This window comes from Stegostoma tigrinum, chromosome 25 (genome assembly GCF_030684315.1).
Source record: "Stegostoma tigrinum isolate sSteTig4 chromosome 25, sSteTig4.hap1, whole genome shotgun sequence".
NCBI classification, from domain to species: domain Eukaryota; kingdom Metazoa; phylum Chordata; class Chondrichthyes; order Orectolobiformes; family Stegostomatidae; genus Stegostoma; species Stegostoma tigrinum.
The window spans coordinates 116,642-129,936 of record NC_081378.1 but is presented as its reverse complement, the minus strand read 5'-3'; the positions used below and the strand labels follow the sequence as shown (position 1 = coordinate 129,936).

General features: G+C 44.9%; 1 protein-coding gene across 1 annotated transcript in view; it reads left to right on the top strand.

The window, feature by feature from the left end:
- The window catches only part of pcloa (piccolo presynaptic cytomatrix protein a), a gene marked incomplete at its 3' end in the record, with an annotated part of 351,224 nt that overhangs the window by 225,858 nt on the left and 112,071 nt on the right, over window positions 1-13,295 (top strand). The window lies entirely within an intron of this gene.

The window sequence follows — 13,295 nt, the reverse complement described above, 5'->3', positions numbered from 1 at the left end:
AGAGTAGTTAAATGGGGTTAGTGCAGTTTAGTGTTTGCTGGTCAGCACAGACATGGTGGGCCAAACAGTGTGTTTCAATGCTGTATGAGTCAATGATATTTCCTCTGCTCCTTTCTGAAACCTTTTAAAGCAATTACTTATTTGGACATGCTATGATGTACCTCCATTGTAATCGAGACTTTAGTAAGGACTTTCTGGACAGGAGGCTGGGAAACTATCCGAAATCACAAGACCTTCCTGCCTTGACTATTGTTGTAAACTCACATGTTATGAGGGACCTGATTGAGGTCTACAAAATCATGAGGGGGATAGACAAGGTGGATGGCAAGAAGCTTTTTCCCAGAGTGGGGGACTCAATTACTAGGGGTCATGAGTTCAAAGTGAGAGGAGGAAAGTTTAAGGGAGATATGCGAGGAAAGTTCTTTACACAGAGGGTGGTGGGTGCCTGGAACGTGTTGCCAGCAGAGGTGGTAGACGCAGACACGATACTGTCTTTTAAGATGCATCTGGACAGGTACATGGACGGGCAGGGAGCAAAGGGATACAGACCGTTAGAAAATAGATGACAGGCTTAGACAGAGGATCTCGATCGGCGCAGGCTTGGAGGGCCGAAGGGCCTGTTTCTGTGCTGTAATTTTCTTTGTTCTTTGTTCTGTATTGGCAATCACTCGCTAATCATTATGATTGTCAATCTCAGAAATTCTGTGAGGGGTTGAATTCCTTTAGGGTGATGCTTTACGCAGAACACCTTTTAATGTGAGAATGTTTTTACACGCCATTAGGCATGGAGTCCTTAACAGAAGGCAGATCCAGTTCCAGTGGCAAGGGAACATTGACAACTGGGGATCTCCCAACTCCTGCAGACCTTCAGCCACATTGATGGCACATAAATACCTTTTACCTGGATTGAGCCCAAGGACTTGTTTTGCATTGTGCTTTGTCTAGTTTCTCCCCTCTGACCTTACAGTCATGGGTGGCCATACCAGGAGTCTGGGAGAGTTGAGAACTTCTGACGCCATTAGATTAGATTAGATTAGATTCCCTACAGTGTGGAAACAGGCCGTTCGGCCCAACAAGTCCACACCGCCCTTTGGAGCATCCAGCCAGACCCATCCCCCTATAACACACACACACTGCTGTACACTACGGGCAATTTAGCATGGCCAATCCACCTAGCCTGCACATCTTTGGACTGTGGGAGGAAACTGGAGCACCCGGAGGAAACCCACGCAGACATGGGGAGAATGTGCAAACATCGCACAGACAGTTACCCAAGGCTGGAATCGAACCCTGGCCCCTGGCGCTATGAGGCTACAATGCTAACCACTGAGCCACCGTGCCGCCCAGGAATTACTTTCATGAATGACGGAACACTCAAGCCTCACCACCACATCAAAGTGGCAATCCATGGAAAAGCTCAACTGGATGGATATAGTTTGTTGACTTCAATTTTTAACACTTTGTCACAGAAACGTTATATTACCCCATTCATAATTCAGTTTGCCATCAACACTGGTTATATGCCGTTTCATTTCCCAGATGAATGGATAATACAATTCATTCCTGGTCACTGCTTACAAGTGTCTATGTGGAGGTATGTAATCGTGGCTCTGTTTCTTCTTTCCCCATGCTTGGGAACTTACTTCCATTCAGACTTTATTCCACAATCCCTGTTGAGATTCTGAAATCAACGTCTGATGACTGCTCATTCAAAGGCAATTGTAGATAGGCAATAAATACATGCAATAAAATGACACCATATCTCAATGACTAAAAATATCTACATCATTTCTCCCATGTTGTGGAGTAGCAAAAAACTCATTCACAAAGCATTTCGATCACTAGGATCCACTATAAAAATGATCATTAATCCTTCTGGCTGTCATGCAATCGAATATTACATTCACCTGCTATTTTTTCATTTAAAGATAGCATCTTTTTCAATACTATTCATAATCATAGGGAAACTAGTTTTTATAATCTCAGTCGCATCAATCATTTAGTATAATTTCGTTGATACAATTTTAGAGTTATTGATTTTGAGAAGGCATAAAAATCCCCAGGATAAAAAACAGAAGGCGCTGAAAAAACTCAGCAGTTCTGGTGGCATCTGTGAAGAGAATGTTTCAGGTCTGGTAACCCTTTCTCAGAACTGATTGTAGCTAGGAAAGTTGTATCAGTGATAATGGGAACTGCAGATGCTGGAGAATCCAAGATAATAAAATGTGAGGCTGGATGAACACAGCAGGCCCAGCAGCATCTCAGGAGCACAAAAGCTTTTGTGCTCTTGAGATGCTGCTGGGCCTGCTGTGTTCATCCAGCCTCACATTTTATTATAGTAGTTAGGAAAATGTTGGTTTTAATACAGAAGAGAGGGTGAGGAGTGAACGATAGGTGGAGATAGAGCCCAAAGATTGAGAAGAACAGTTGGGTGGACAACAGAGTTGATACCGATCTGGCTAGGGAGGGTGAATAGCTGTTAATTGAAACTGTTAATGACTAACAATAGGTAATGTGTAATGTCAGGCTGTGATAACAAGGCCTGTTGTATGGGGTGGGGGGTTGGGACATGGGAGAGTTCAGGCCCTCAAATCATTGAACTCAATATTGAATCGGAGGGCTGCAGGGCCCCCAAGTGGAAAATGAGGTGTTGCTCTTCCAGCTTGTGTTGAGCTTCGCTAGATCACTGCAGCGAGCCAGAGACAGAGCTGTTGCCCAGGGAATAGGGTGGTGGGTTAAAGTGGCAATTTGAAGTTCAGGGTCTTTTTTGCAGGCAGAACGTAGTTGTCCTGCAAAGTAGTCACCCAGTCAGTGCGACATTTCCCCAGTGTAGAGGAGACCGCATGGTGAGCAGCAAAAGCAAAGACGAGATTGTGGGAAGCGCAGGTAAAGAACAAAAAACAAAGAAGAAAGAAAATTACAGCATAGGAACAGGCCCAAGCCTGCGCTGATCAATATCCTCTATCTAAACCTGTCGCCTATTTTCCAAGGATCTGTATCCCTCTGCTCCCTGCGCATTCATGTGTCTGTCTAAATACATCTTAAATGACGCTATCGTGCCCACCTCTACCACCTCCACTGGCAACATGTTCCAGGCACCCACCACCCTCTGCAGAAAGATCTTTCCACGCATATCTCCCTTCCACTTTTCCCCTCTCACCTTGAAATCGTGACCCCTAGTAATTGAGTCCCCCACTCTGGGAAAAAGCTCCTTGCTATACCCTCTGTCTATACCCCTCATGATTTTGTAGACCTCAGTCAGGTCCCTCCTCAACCTCTGTGTTTCTAATGTAAATAATCCTAATCTACTCAACCTCTCTTCATAGCTAGCACCCTCCAAACCAGGCAATATCTGGTGAACCTCCTCTGCACCCTCTCCAAAGCTTCCACATCCTTTTGGTAATGTGGTGACCAGAACTGTAAGCTGTATTCCAAATGTGGTCAAACCAAAGTCTGATACAACTAGAATAGAATTGAATTGAATCAAATCCCTACAGCATGGGAACAGGCCCTTCAGCTCAACAAGTCCACTCCGGACCTCAGAGCATCCCACCTCAACCCATCCCCCTATAACCCACATAATTTACACCTCCTTGAACAGCGCGGGCAATTTAGCATGGCCAATCCACCTACCGTGCACATTTTGGACTGTGGGAGGAAACCGGAGCACCTGGAGGAAACCCACGCAGTGAACGCGCAAACTCCACACAGACAGTCGTCTGAGGCTGGAATTGAACCCAGGACCCTGGCGCTGTGAGGCAGCAGTGCTTCCCACTGTGCCATGATGCTGCCAAATGTAATGTGACCAGCCAACTCTTGTACTCATACCCCATCCAATGAATGAAAGCATGCTGTATGCCGTCTTGACCACTCTATCCACCTGCGTTGCTACCTTCAGAGTACAGTGGACCTGAATACCCAGATCTCTCTGTGCATGAATTTTCCCCAGGACTCTTCCATTTACTGTATAATTTGCTCTTGAATTGGATCTTCCAACATGCATCACCTCACATTTGCCTGATTGTATTCCATCTGCCATTTCTCTGCCCAACTCTCTAATCTATCATTCCTGACTTGTGCCTTGTGGATGGAGGACAGAGTTAGGGTTAGCAACGTTATGGACCAGACCAAACCCCCTCAAAACATGTCAAGGAGATAGTCGAGACACTAACTTTTTTTAATTTTAAAGTGCCTGGCGTTGTGTTCTGGATGCAATTTGATTGGTCAAACTACCACGCTTGACGCAAAACATACTTCATTCATACGCTGTAGTTAAAATACAGACAGAATAAAAATAACTGTAAAAAACACACAAAAAAAGGTAACTGTGTTGAAATACATAACAAAATAATAAACTACTCATTAGCTGTTCTACTATAGTAACATCCGATAAGCACACCATTGGCAAAGGCAAAGTCAGTAAAACAGATTGTCTCACGTGCAATTCTAGCAGCAGGATGAGAGCCTTAGCTTTTAGCTGTAACATAGAGAGGAAAATAGCTTCCACATTCTGTCTCAAGAGCCCAGCAACTGCTACTGAAATCGAAACTAAATATCCTGGTTCTTTGGGAGTTTGGCCCCACCCATTCCGGCTGCTTCTTTTGTTCCAATTTTAAAAAAAAAACCTCACAAGCTGTTTGCTTTATTGGCTTTGAGCAGTTTGTTACCTCTGTCTCAACCTTCTTCATAACAGACAAACAGGAGAAAAAAACACCTATGAAACCCATTGTACGGCCATTTTCTGAAGAAGGGTCCAGACCCAAAATGTCAGCTTTCCTGTTCCTCTGATGCTGCTTGGCCTGCTGTGTTCATCCAGTTCTACAACGTGTTATCTCAGATTCTCCAGCATCGGCAGCTCTACTAACTCTGTATGGTCACAGTGGCTAGTGACGTGCATGTGGTGGCAAGGATTACAGCTTGCTGTGGATACCATCAGCATTGGGCTCCACCTCGTCGCTAGGTCTCTCTCCCTGAGCCTCCATGTCTCCTTTTACCTGCTATTTGGTTGCAATAATGCAAGATGCTTCATTGAAGATGCTCTTTACTTTCTCATAAAAGAAAAGGGTGGCAAAGGGGCTCAGTGGTTAGCACGACTGCCTCACAGCACCAGGGACCTGGGTTCAGTTCCACCCTGGGGTGACTGTCTGTGCGGAGTTTGCACATTCTCCCTATGTCTGTGTGGGTTTCTTCCAGGTGCTCCGGTTTTCTCCCACGGTCCAAAGATGTTTGGGTTGGGTGGATTGACCACGCTAAATTGCCCGTAGCATTCAGGGATGTGTAGCTTAGGTGGGCTATAGGGGGATAGGTTTGTGTGGGATGCTGTGAGAATTGTGTGGACTTGTTGGGCCAAAGGGCCTGTTTCCACACTGTTGGGATTATATGATGCAAACGAAATGTGTTTATGTGTTTTTGCTGCCTACAATGAATAGGGTTCGCTGTCTTAATTTACGTTGCTTCCAGTACACACCAGTGCACCTCAATGGAATTCTGACTGACAATTCTAAGCATGTTCCTTCAGCTGTTCTCAATCAGCCGAAGTACAGACTGTATCCAACCTGTTGCAAAACTCCCAGCACAATGATCAGCAATGGATATTATTCTGCATTTGAACAACATTTTCTGGATAATCCTGTGTGTGAAAACTTACACTGACAATCAATTTAGTATTGTCTGTCATACTTGCAGTATGACACTCTTGAATGTACTTGGAGGTACATGACCTCAACCCTAGCCCTACGCTAACTGTTTCTTCAATGTTGCTGAGTCAAAATCGTGAACCTCCCTCCCTCATCGCATTGTAGGTCCACCTACACCCCAATGACTGCAATAGATCAAAAAGCCAGCTCAGTCATACCATCACAAGGGTGATTAACATATTGTCAATTAATGGGCCAAGCCTGTGACGAGCAAGTCCCATGGATTTTTTTTTAGAAATTCTCATCTCTACCCAACTTGGTTTTGCATCCATATCTTCAGAAGTAACATCATCTGTTTGATCCTCACTACATTTAACACTCTTAAGATTTGAGCACCATGATCTGTTTGCCATTTCCCTATTGTGACCATTCATTTTATTTTCTCTCTTTCATTAATAGAATTTTCTCAAACTTGATCCCCCTCCCCACGATTTAGTTTAAAACCTCTCCACTGACCCAGTCATACAGAAGGTGTGAATGGGCATGTTAAAGCTGTGATGATGACCTCTTTGAACATCAAGAACTTTAAGGTTTTTGCAAAGATCTATGACTCGGGTTGTGGATGAATGTACTTTCCTGTATACTGTGGTTTGGAACTTCCGTTGATCATATTTTCAACTCTGATGTCCAGAAACGGAAGCTGATTTCCTCTTCTCGCGTGAACTTAATCCTGGAAAGTATGTTGTTGATGAGGTGGTGGGTCTCTTCTAGTTTGTTGGGTTTAATAATGACAGGTGTGTTGTCCATGTACCAGATCCACAGTTTAGGTTGAATGAGAGGGAGGGTAGTGTGTTCTAGTCTTTACGTGACTGCCTCTGTGATCAGTCCTGAGATGGGTGATCCCATGTGTGAACCATTGATTTGTTTGAACACTTGACCATTGAAGACAAAGTGCGTGGTGAGGCACGAATCTAGTCATTTGAGTGTGTTGTCATTGCTAGTGGAGCTGCACGTCTGTGTTCCTGCATCCTCTAGAAATGTTGCTCATGTGTTTTTGGCTGGTGGGATGTCAATTGACATGAATAGTGCTGTGATGTCAAAGGATACCATAGTCTCGTCATTGCTGATTTTTATGTTCCTGAGGGTATTGAAGAAATCTTGGGTTGAGTGGATGGAATGGGGTGACACGTTGACTCAGAGTTTCAGTGTCAGCTGTAGGCCCTTGGCCAGATTTTGTGAAGGTATGACTGGCAGGGAGACAATGGATCTGAGGGGGATGTCTGGTTTATATACTTTAGGAAGTCTATTGAAACAGTGTTGGGGGGGGATCCAGTTTGTGTTCGTGCCTTCTGGTTTCATTCACATGTATTCTGTCTTGGCTAACTATCCTGCATCCTTTTGTCTGTTCAGAGTCTGTGCTATCCTATTGCCCAGCTGTGGGTTTGGGCATATCGCCACCTGTTGGTAAGTGCTTGTATCTGCGAGCAGTGCCTGTGCTTTCACAATGTAATCCAGTTTGTTCATAATGATGGGCATGCACCCTTTGTCGGTAGGTAGGATTATAATGTCTTTCTTGAGTTTTTCTAGTGCTTTTCTCTCTAATGTGTTCGGGGTGTCTCATTTGTTCTTTTGGCTTAGTGTGGGGATGATAGTTTGTCGTGGCTTGTTGTGTTTTGTCCATGAGTGTATTGCCTTTTCATGCTGTCTCTAGGGCGGCCTTGAAGTCTGTATCTTTGTGGTTATGGATCAGTCCACGTAGTAGGACAGCTTTCTCAATTTCTGTGAGTTGTCTGCTGGATGGGTTTCTTACCCATGTGTCCGGTTTGTTGTTCCCCTTGTCTTTCTGGTGGATCAGCTTGGTGAGTTTCTCCTGTAGCTTATGTCTCTTTGGCCTTGTGTTGATTGATGGTGATGGCCTGTTCAAGAGTTGTAGCCCATTCCTGGTCCACTGTGTTTAAGTACTGTGATTTTTGGTGCAAAATTTCCCATTTCTGCTTGTGGAGTCAGTTGTGGGCTGGTCTTTCTGGTGGATCAGCTTGGTGAGTTTCTCCTGTAGCTTATGTCTCTTTGGCCTTGTGTTGATTGATGGTGATGGCCTGTTCAAGAGTTGTAGCCCATTCCTGGTCCACTGTGTTTAAGTACTGTGATTTTTGGTGCAAAATTTCCCATTTCTGCTTGTGGAGTCAGTTGTGGGCATCATTATTAATCATTCACAGCATTCTGCATCCATTCTGTTCAGTTATTTTATTACCCTGTGGGTTGTTGAGTGGAGGTTTGTACTCCACGCTGCGGGGCAGTACCTGGTCCCTGAGACATTTGTGGACTCTTGTGGGAACTGACAACAAGACTCCTAAGACCACTAGGAATAGTGGTAGCACACAAGCACACAGCCACTCTACGACAAACACTTTCCAGTGCCTTTAATGTTTCTTGTCATCAGGTGGAGTGAATTAAATTGGTTGAAGCTGGGTATCTGTGATGCCGGTGACCTCTGGGGGAGACAAAGTTAGGTCATTCACTTGGCCTTTCAGGCTGAAATTTCACAGATCCATAGAATCCCACAGTGTGGAAACAGGCCCTTCAGCCTAACAAGACCACACTGACTTAACCCACATAACCCATCTGAGTTCCACATCCCTGAACACTACGGGGAATTTAGCATGGCCAATTCACCTAGCCGACACATCTTTGGACTGTGGGAGGAAACCAGAGCACCCAGAGGAAACCCACACAGACATGGGGAGAGTGTGCAAACAGAGTCGCACACAGAGTCGCCCCAGGGTAGAATCAAACCTGAGTCCATGGTGCTGTGCGGCAGCAGTGCTTATCACTAAGCCACAATGCTGCCCTATGTGTTAATTCAGTCAAAAGGGGAAAAAAAGAGAAGTAATGTAAGGTTTAGGAAGCTAAAATTGACCAGGGCCCATGAGGACTATAAAGAAAGCAAGAAGGAACTGAAGCAGGGAATCAGGAGAGCAAGAAGGAGCCATGAAATGACATTAGCAAGTAATGTTAAAGAGAATCCTAAGACATTCTATACATGCATTAGAAAGAAGAGGATAACTAGGGAGAAAGTAGGACCCGCAACAATAAAGAAAGGAACTTGTGCTAGGAGGCAGAGAATGTGGGTGAAATCCTAAATGAGTACTTTGTATCAGTATTCACCCAGGAGAAGGATATGGAGGAAAGTGAGGTTTGCGTAGAGCATGCTAATGTGCTGTGGCATTTTGAGATCAAGAAATAAGTGGTGCTGGGTCACTTGAAGAGCAATAAGGTGGATAAGCCCCCAGACCCTGATAGTCTCTACCCCAGGTTTTGAGGGAAGCAAGAGAGGAGATTTTTGGGTACTTGATGATGATCTTTGTATTCCCATTAGTCACTGGAGAAGTCCCGGAGGACTGTTGAGTAGATAGTGTTGTTCCTCAGTTCAAGAAAGGAAATAGGAATAATCCAGGAAACTGTAGACTGGTGAGTCTCACATTGGTGGTTAGGAAGCTATTGGAGAAAATTCTGAGGAATAGGATTTGCATGCATTTGGAAAAACAAGTCCAGGTTAGGGACAGTCAGCATGGCTTTGTGCAAGGAAGACCATGTCTTACTAACTTGATTGAATTTTTTGAGGAGCTGACAAAGGTGCACAATGAGGGTACAGCAGTATGTAGAGTATGTAGATTTTAGTAAAGTTTTCCACAAGGTCCTTCATGGTAGGATCATCCAGAAGATACATGGTGACTTGGCCACATGGATTCAGAATTAGCTCGTCCATAGAAGGCAGAGGGTAGTGGTGGAAGGGTACTTATCAGGCTGGAAGTCCATCACTAGTGATGTTCTTGCAGGGATCTGTTCTGTGTCCTCTGCTGTTTGTGGTACATATATATAAATGATTTGGATGAAAATGTAGATGAGTGAGTTAGTAACTATGCAGATGATTCAAAGATCATTGGAGTATTGGATAGTGTAGATGTTGTCAAAGGAGACGGGAGATATAGATCAGTTGCAGATATGAGTGGAGAAGTGGTAGATGAGGTTCAATCTGGCTAAGTGTGAGGTGCTGCACTTCAGGAGATCAAATGTTAAGGAAAACTGTACAGTAGCTGGCAGGACTCTGAACAGCATTGATGTACAGAAGGACATTGGGGTTCAACTCCATAACTCTCTGAGAGTGGCCATGCAAGTAGGTAGTATTGTAAAGAAGGTGCATGGCAGCCTTATCTTTATTGTTCGGGGAATTAAATACAAAAGTCAGGATGTTATGTTGCAGCTTTATAAGACTTTGGGTAAGCTACACTGAGAGCATTGCTTTCAGTACTGGTCACCACATTCCAGGAAGGATGTGTAGCCTTTGGAAAGGTTGCAGAAGAGGTTTACCAGAGTGTTACAGATAACAAAGTGTAGAGCTGGATGAACACAGCAGGCCAAGCAGCATCTTAGGAGCATAAAAGATGATGTTTCTGGCCTAGACCCTTCATCAGAGAGTCACAAAAGCTGACGTTTCGGGCCTAGACCCTTCATCAGAAGGGTCAGCTTTTGTGCTCCTCTGATGCTGCTTGGCCTGCTGTGTTCATCCAGCTCTACACTTTGCTATCTCAGATTCTCCAGCATCTGCAGTTCCCATTATCTCTCCTTTACCAGAATGTTGCCTGGTTTAGAGGGAATGGGCTATAAGGAGAGGCAAGAAATCCTCAGATCGTTTTCTTTGGAGCAGCAGAGGCTCTGGGGAGACTTGATAGAAGCCTATAAAACTATGAAATGTATAGTTAGGATTCACAGTTAGAGTCTTTTTTCACAAAGTTGAAATGTTTAAAACTAGGGCGCATGCATTTAAAGTGAGAGGGTAAAATTTAAAGGAGATGTGAGGGACATTTTTTTTTCCACAGAAAGTGGTAGGAGTGTGGAACACACTGCCAGAAGAGACTTTTAGATAAGCACATGAATATGCAGGGAATGGAGGGAAATGGATCAAGGGCATGCAAAAGGAATTAATTTAATTTGGTGTCATGTTCAGCACAACATTTTTGGCTGAAGGACTCATTCCTGTGCTGTATTGTTCCATACTCTATGACCCAGGGTTATCTGCCGTGTTGTTAGTAATGGCTGAGTGGGGATTATGCTGGGCCATGAAGTTGCAGACTGCCTTGAAGTATGATTCTGCTGCTTTGATGGTCCACAATGCCTCATGGATATCCAACTCTGAAGTTGCAATGAGCATCTCAGGAGCTCAAAAGCTGACGTTTCAGGCCTAGACCCTTCATCAGAGAGGGGGATGGGGTGCAGGTTCTGGAATGAATAGGGAGAGAGGGGGAGGCGGACCGAACATGGATAGAGGAGAAGATAGGTGGAGAGGAGAGTATAGGTGGGGAGGTAGGGAGGGGATAGGTCAGTCCAGGGAAGATGGACAGGTCAAGGAGGTGGGATGAGGTTAGTAGGTAGGAAATGGAGGTGCGGCTTGGGATGGGAGGAAGGGATGGGTGAGAGGAAGAACAGGTTAGGGAGGCAGAGACAGGCTGGGCTGGTTTTGGGATGCAGTGGGGGGAGGGGACAAACTGGACTGGCTTTGGGATGCGGTGGGGGAAGGGGAGATTTTGCAGCTGGTGAAGTCCACATTGATACCATTGGGCTGCAGGGTTCCCAAGCGGAATATGAGTTGCTGTTCCTGCAACCTTCGGGTGGCATCATTGTGGCACTGCAGGAGGCCCATGATGGACATGTCATCTAAAGAATGGGAGGGGGAGTTGAAATGGTTTCGCGAACTCTCCTGTCCACCGATCTTCTTTTCTCTCAATCTTCGGTCCCCCTCCCCCTCTCTCCCTATTTATTCCAGAACCCTCACCCCATCCCCCTCTCTGATGAAGGGTCTAGGCCCGAAACGTCAGCTTTTGTGCTCCTGAGATGCTGCTTGGCCTGCTGTGTTCATCCAGCTTCACACTTTATTATCTTGGATTCTCCAGCATCTGCAGTTCCCATTATGTCTGAAGTTGCAAGGTCTGTTTGAAGTCTATCTTTAGGGCAGGATGCAGTTTTTAGCACAGTAATAGTGCCGCACAAAATGTTAGAGAGTATTCTCAATGTGAAGGCGGGACTTTGTCTCCAAGGATTATACAGTGGTCACTCTTATTAATACTGTCATAGACAGATGCATCTGTTAGTTCTCTCACTACCTGCTGCAGACTCAGTCTAGCAGCTATATCATTTAGGACCCGGCCAATTCAATCAGTCGTACTGCTACTGAGCTACTGTTGGTGGTAGACGTTGAAATCCCCCACCCGTAGTACATTCTGCATCCTTCATCCAGAGTAGGATGGGGCCTAAGTCTTTTAGGATTGAGATGAGAAGTAATTTCTTCATCCTGAGATTGGTGCGCCTGTGGAATTCTGAGACCAAAATGTCGAACTGGGGTTTACTTCAGCTCAATGGAGTTTGATTTTCTCCAAAGCGCCTTAAAGGCAGCACTTCACCTGTTTATGTTTTTAGCATAATTTTAAATGTTGCTGCTACTTCTGATATATACTTTCAGATATCATTGAACCCATCGCTCTGGTGTCCACCTCCATTCCTGTCCATTTGCCATTCAGTAAGGGAGTGACCCAGTGTTGTTTGATGTCACCAGCAATGGTCAGTATGTATCATACCAGATCCTTTTCAGAGTGAGAGTCTGAACATTCCTCATGCCTCTTACGTACTGTGCAGATTTTCTTTGTATTAATTGGTTTCTGCACTTTTGCCGTATGTTGTTCATTTTTCTTCCTCAAACACCCCTATTTAATGTGTCATTTTCAGCTGCAGCTTCTGCATACAGTTTCTTTATAGCAGTAATTTGATGAAACATGACCTGTTCTTCCACATAAATGACGGTTTTGAGTCTATGTTTGTGCTCATCTCTCAGCCACCATTTTGTGAACTCTCATGTTCAAGCTTGGTTGTTGAGCCTCCTTGGCTGTTAATTCTTTAAGTCTCAGTTCCTTTCCATCAGTAATCTCTTCTGGCTTGCAAATACTAAATGCCTCGAGTGTTTGGGAGAATTTTCTACAGCTTGTTTCCATTCAAAGAGTAAAAGCAACTGCTCGATCAAATGAGGTGGGCCTCGTCAATCGATTGTCAGTGGGGGAGCATGTAGAGGCTGCACTCATTATATCACAAGGATTAGATCGACAGTAGGGGGAGCAGGAAGAACAATCCAGAGCGCAAATAATGAAATGGGGGAAAGCCAATTTCGAGACAGAATAAATTATATGAGATCCCCCACAGTGTGGAAACAGGCCCTTCGGCCCAACAAGTCCACACTGCCCCTTGGAGCATCCCACCCAGACCCATCCCCCATAACCCTCTCAATCCTGAACACTACGGGCAATTTAGCATGGCCGATCCACCTAGCCTGCACATCTTTGGATTGTGGGAGGAAAGCCACGCGGACACAGGGAGAATGTGCAGACTCCGCACAGACAGTTACCCGAGGCTGGAATTGAACCTGGGTCCCTGGTGTTGTGAGGCTACAGTGCTAACCACTGAGCCACCGTGCCGCCCGTTAGAGTCTAAGGTTTCTAGGAAAAGTGGTGAATAAATGGCTTCATTCAAAAAGGATTTATTTCTCGATAAATCAAGGTATATTTCCTCAAAGAGAAAGGTAAGGCATAAAACGCAAGGTTCCCTGAATGGAAACTT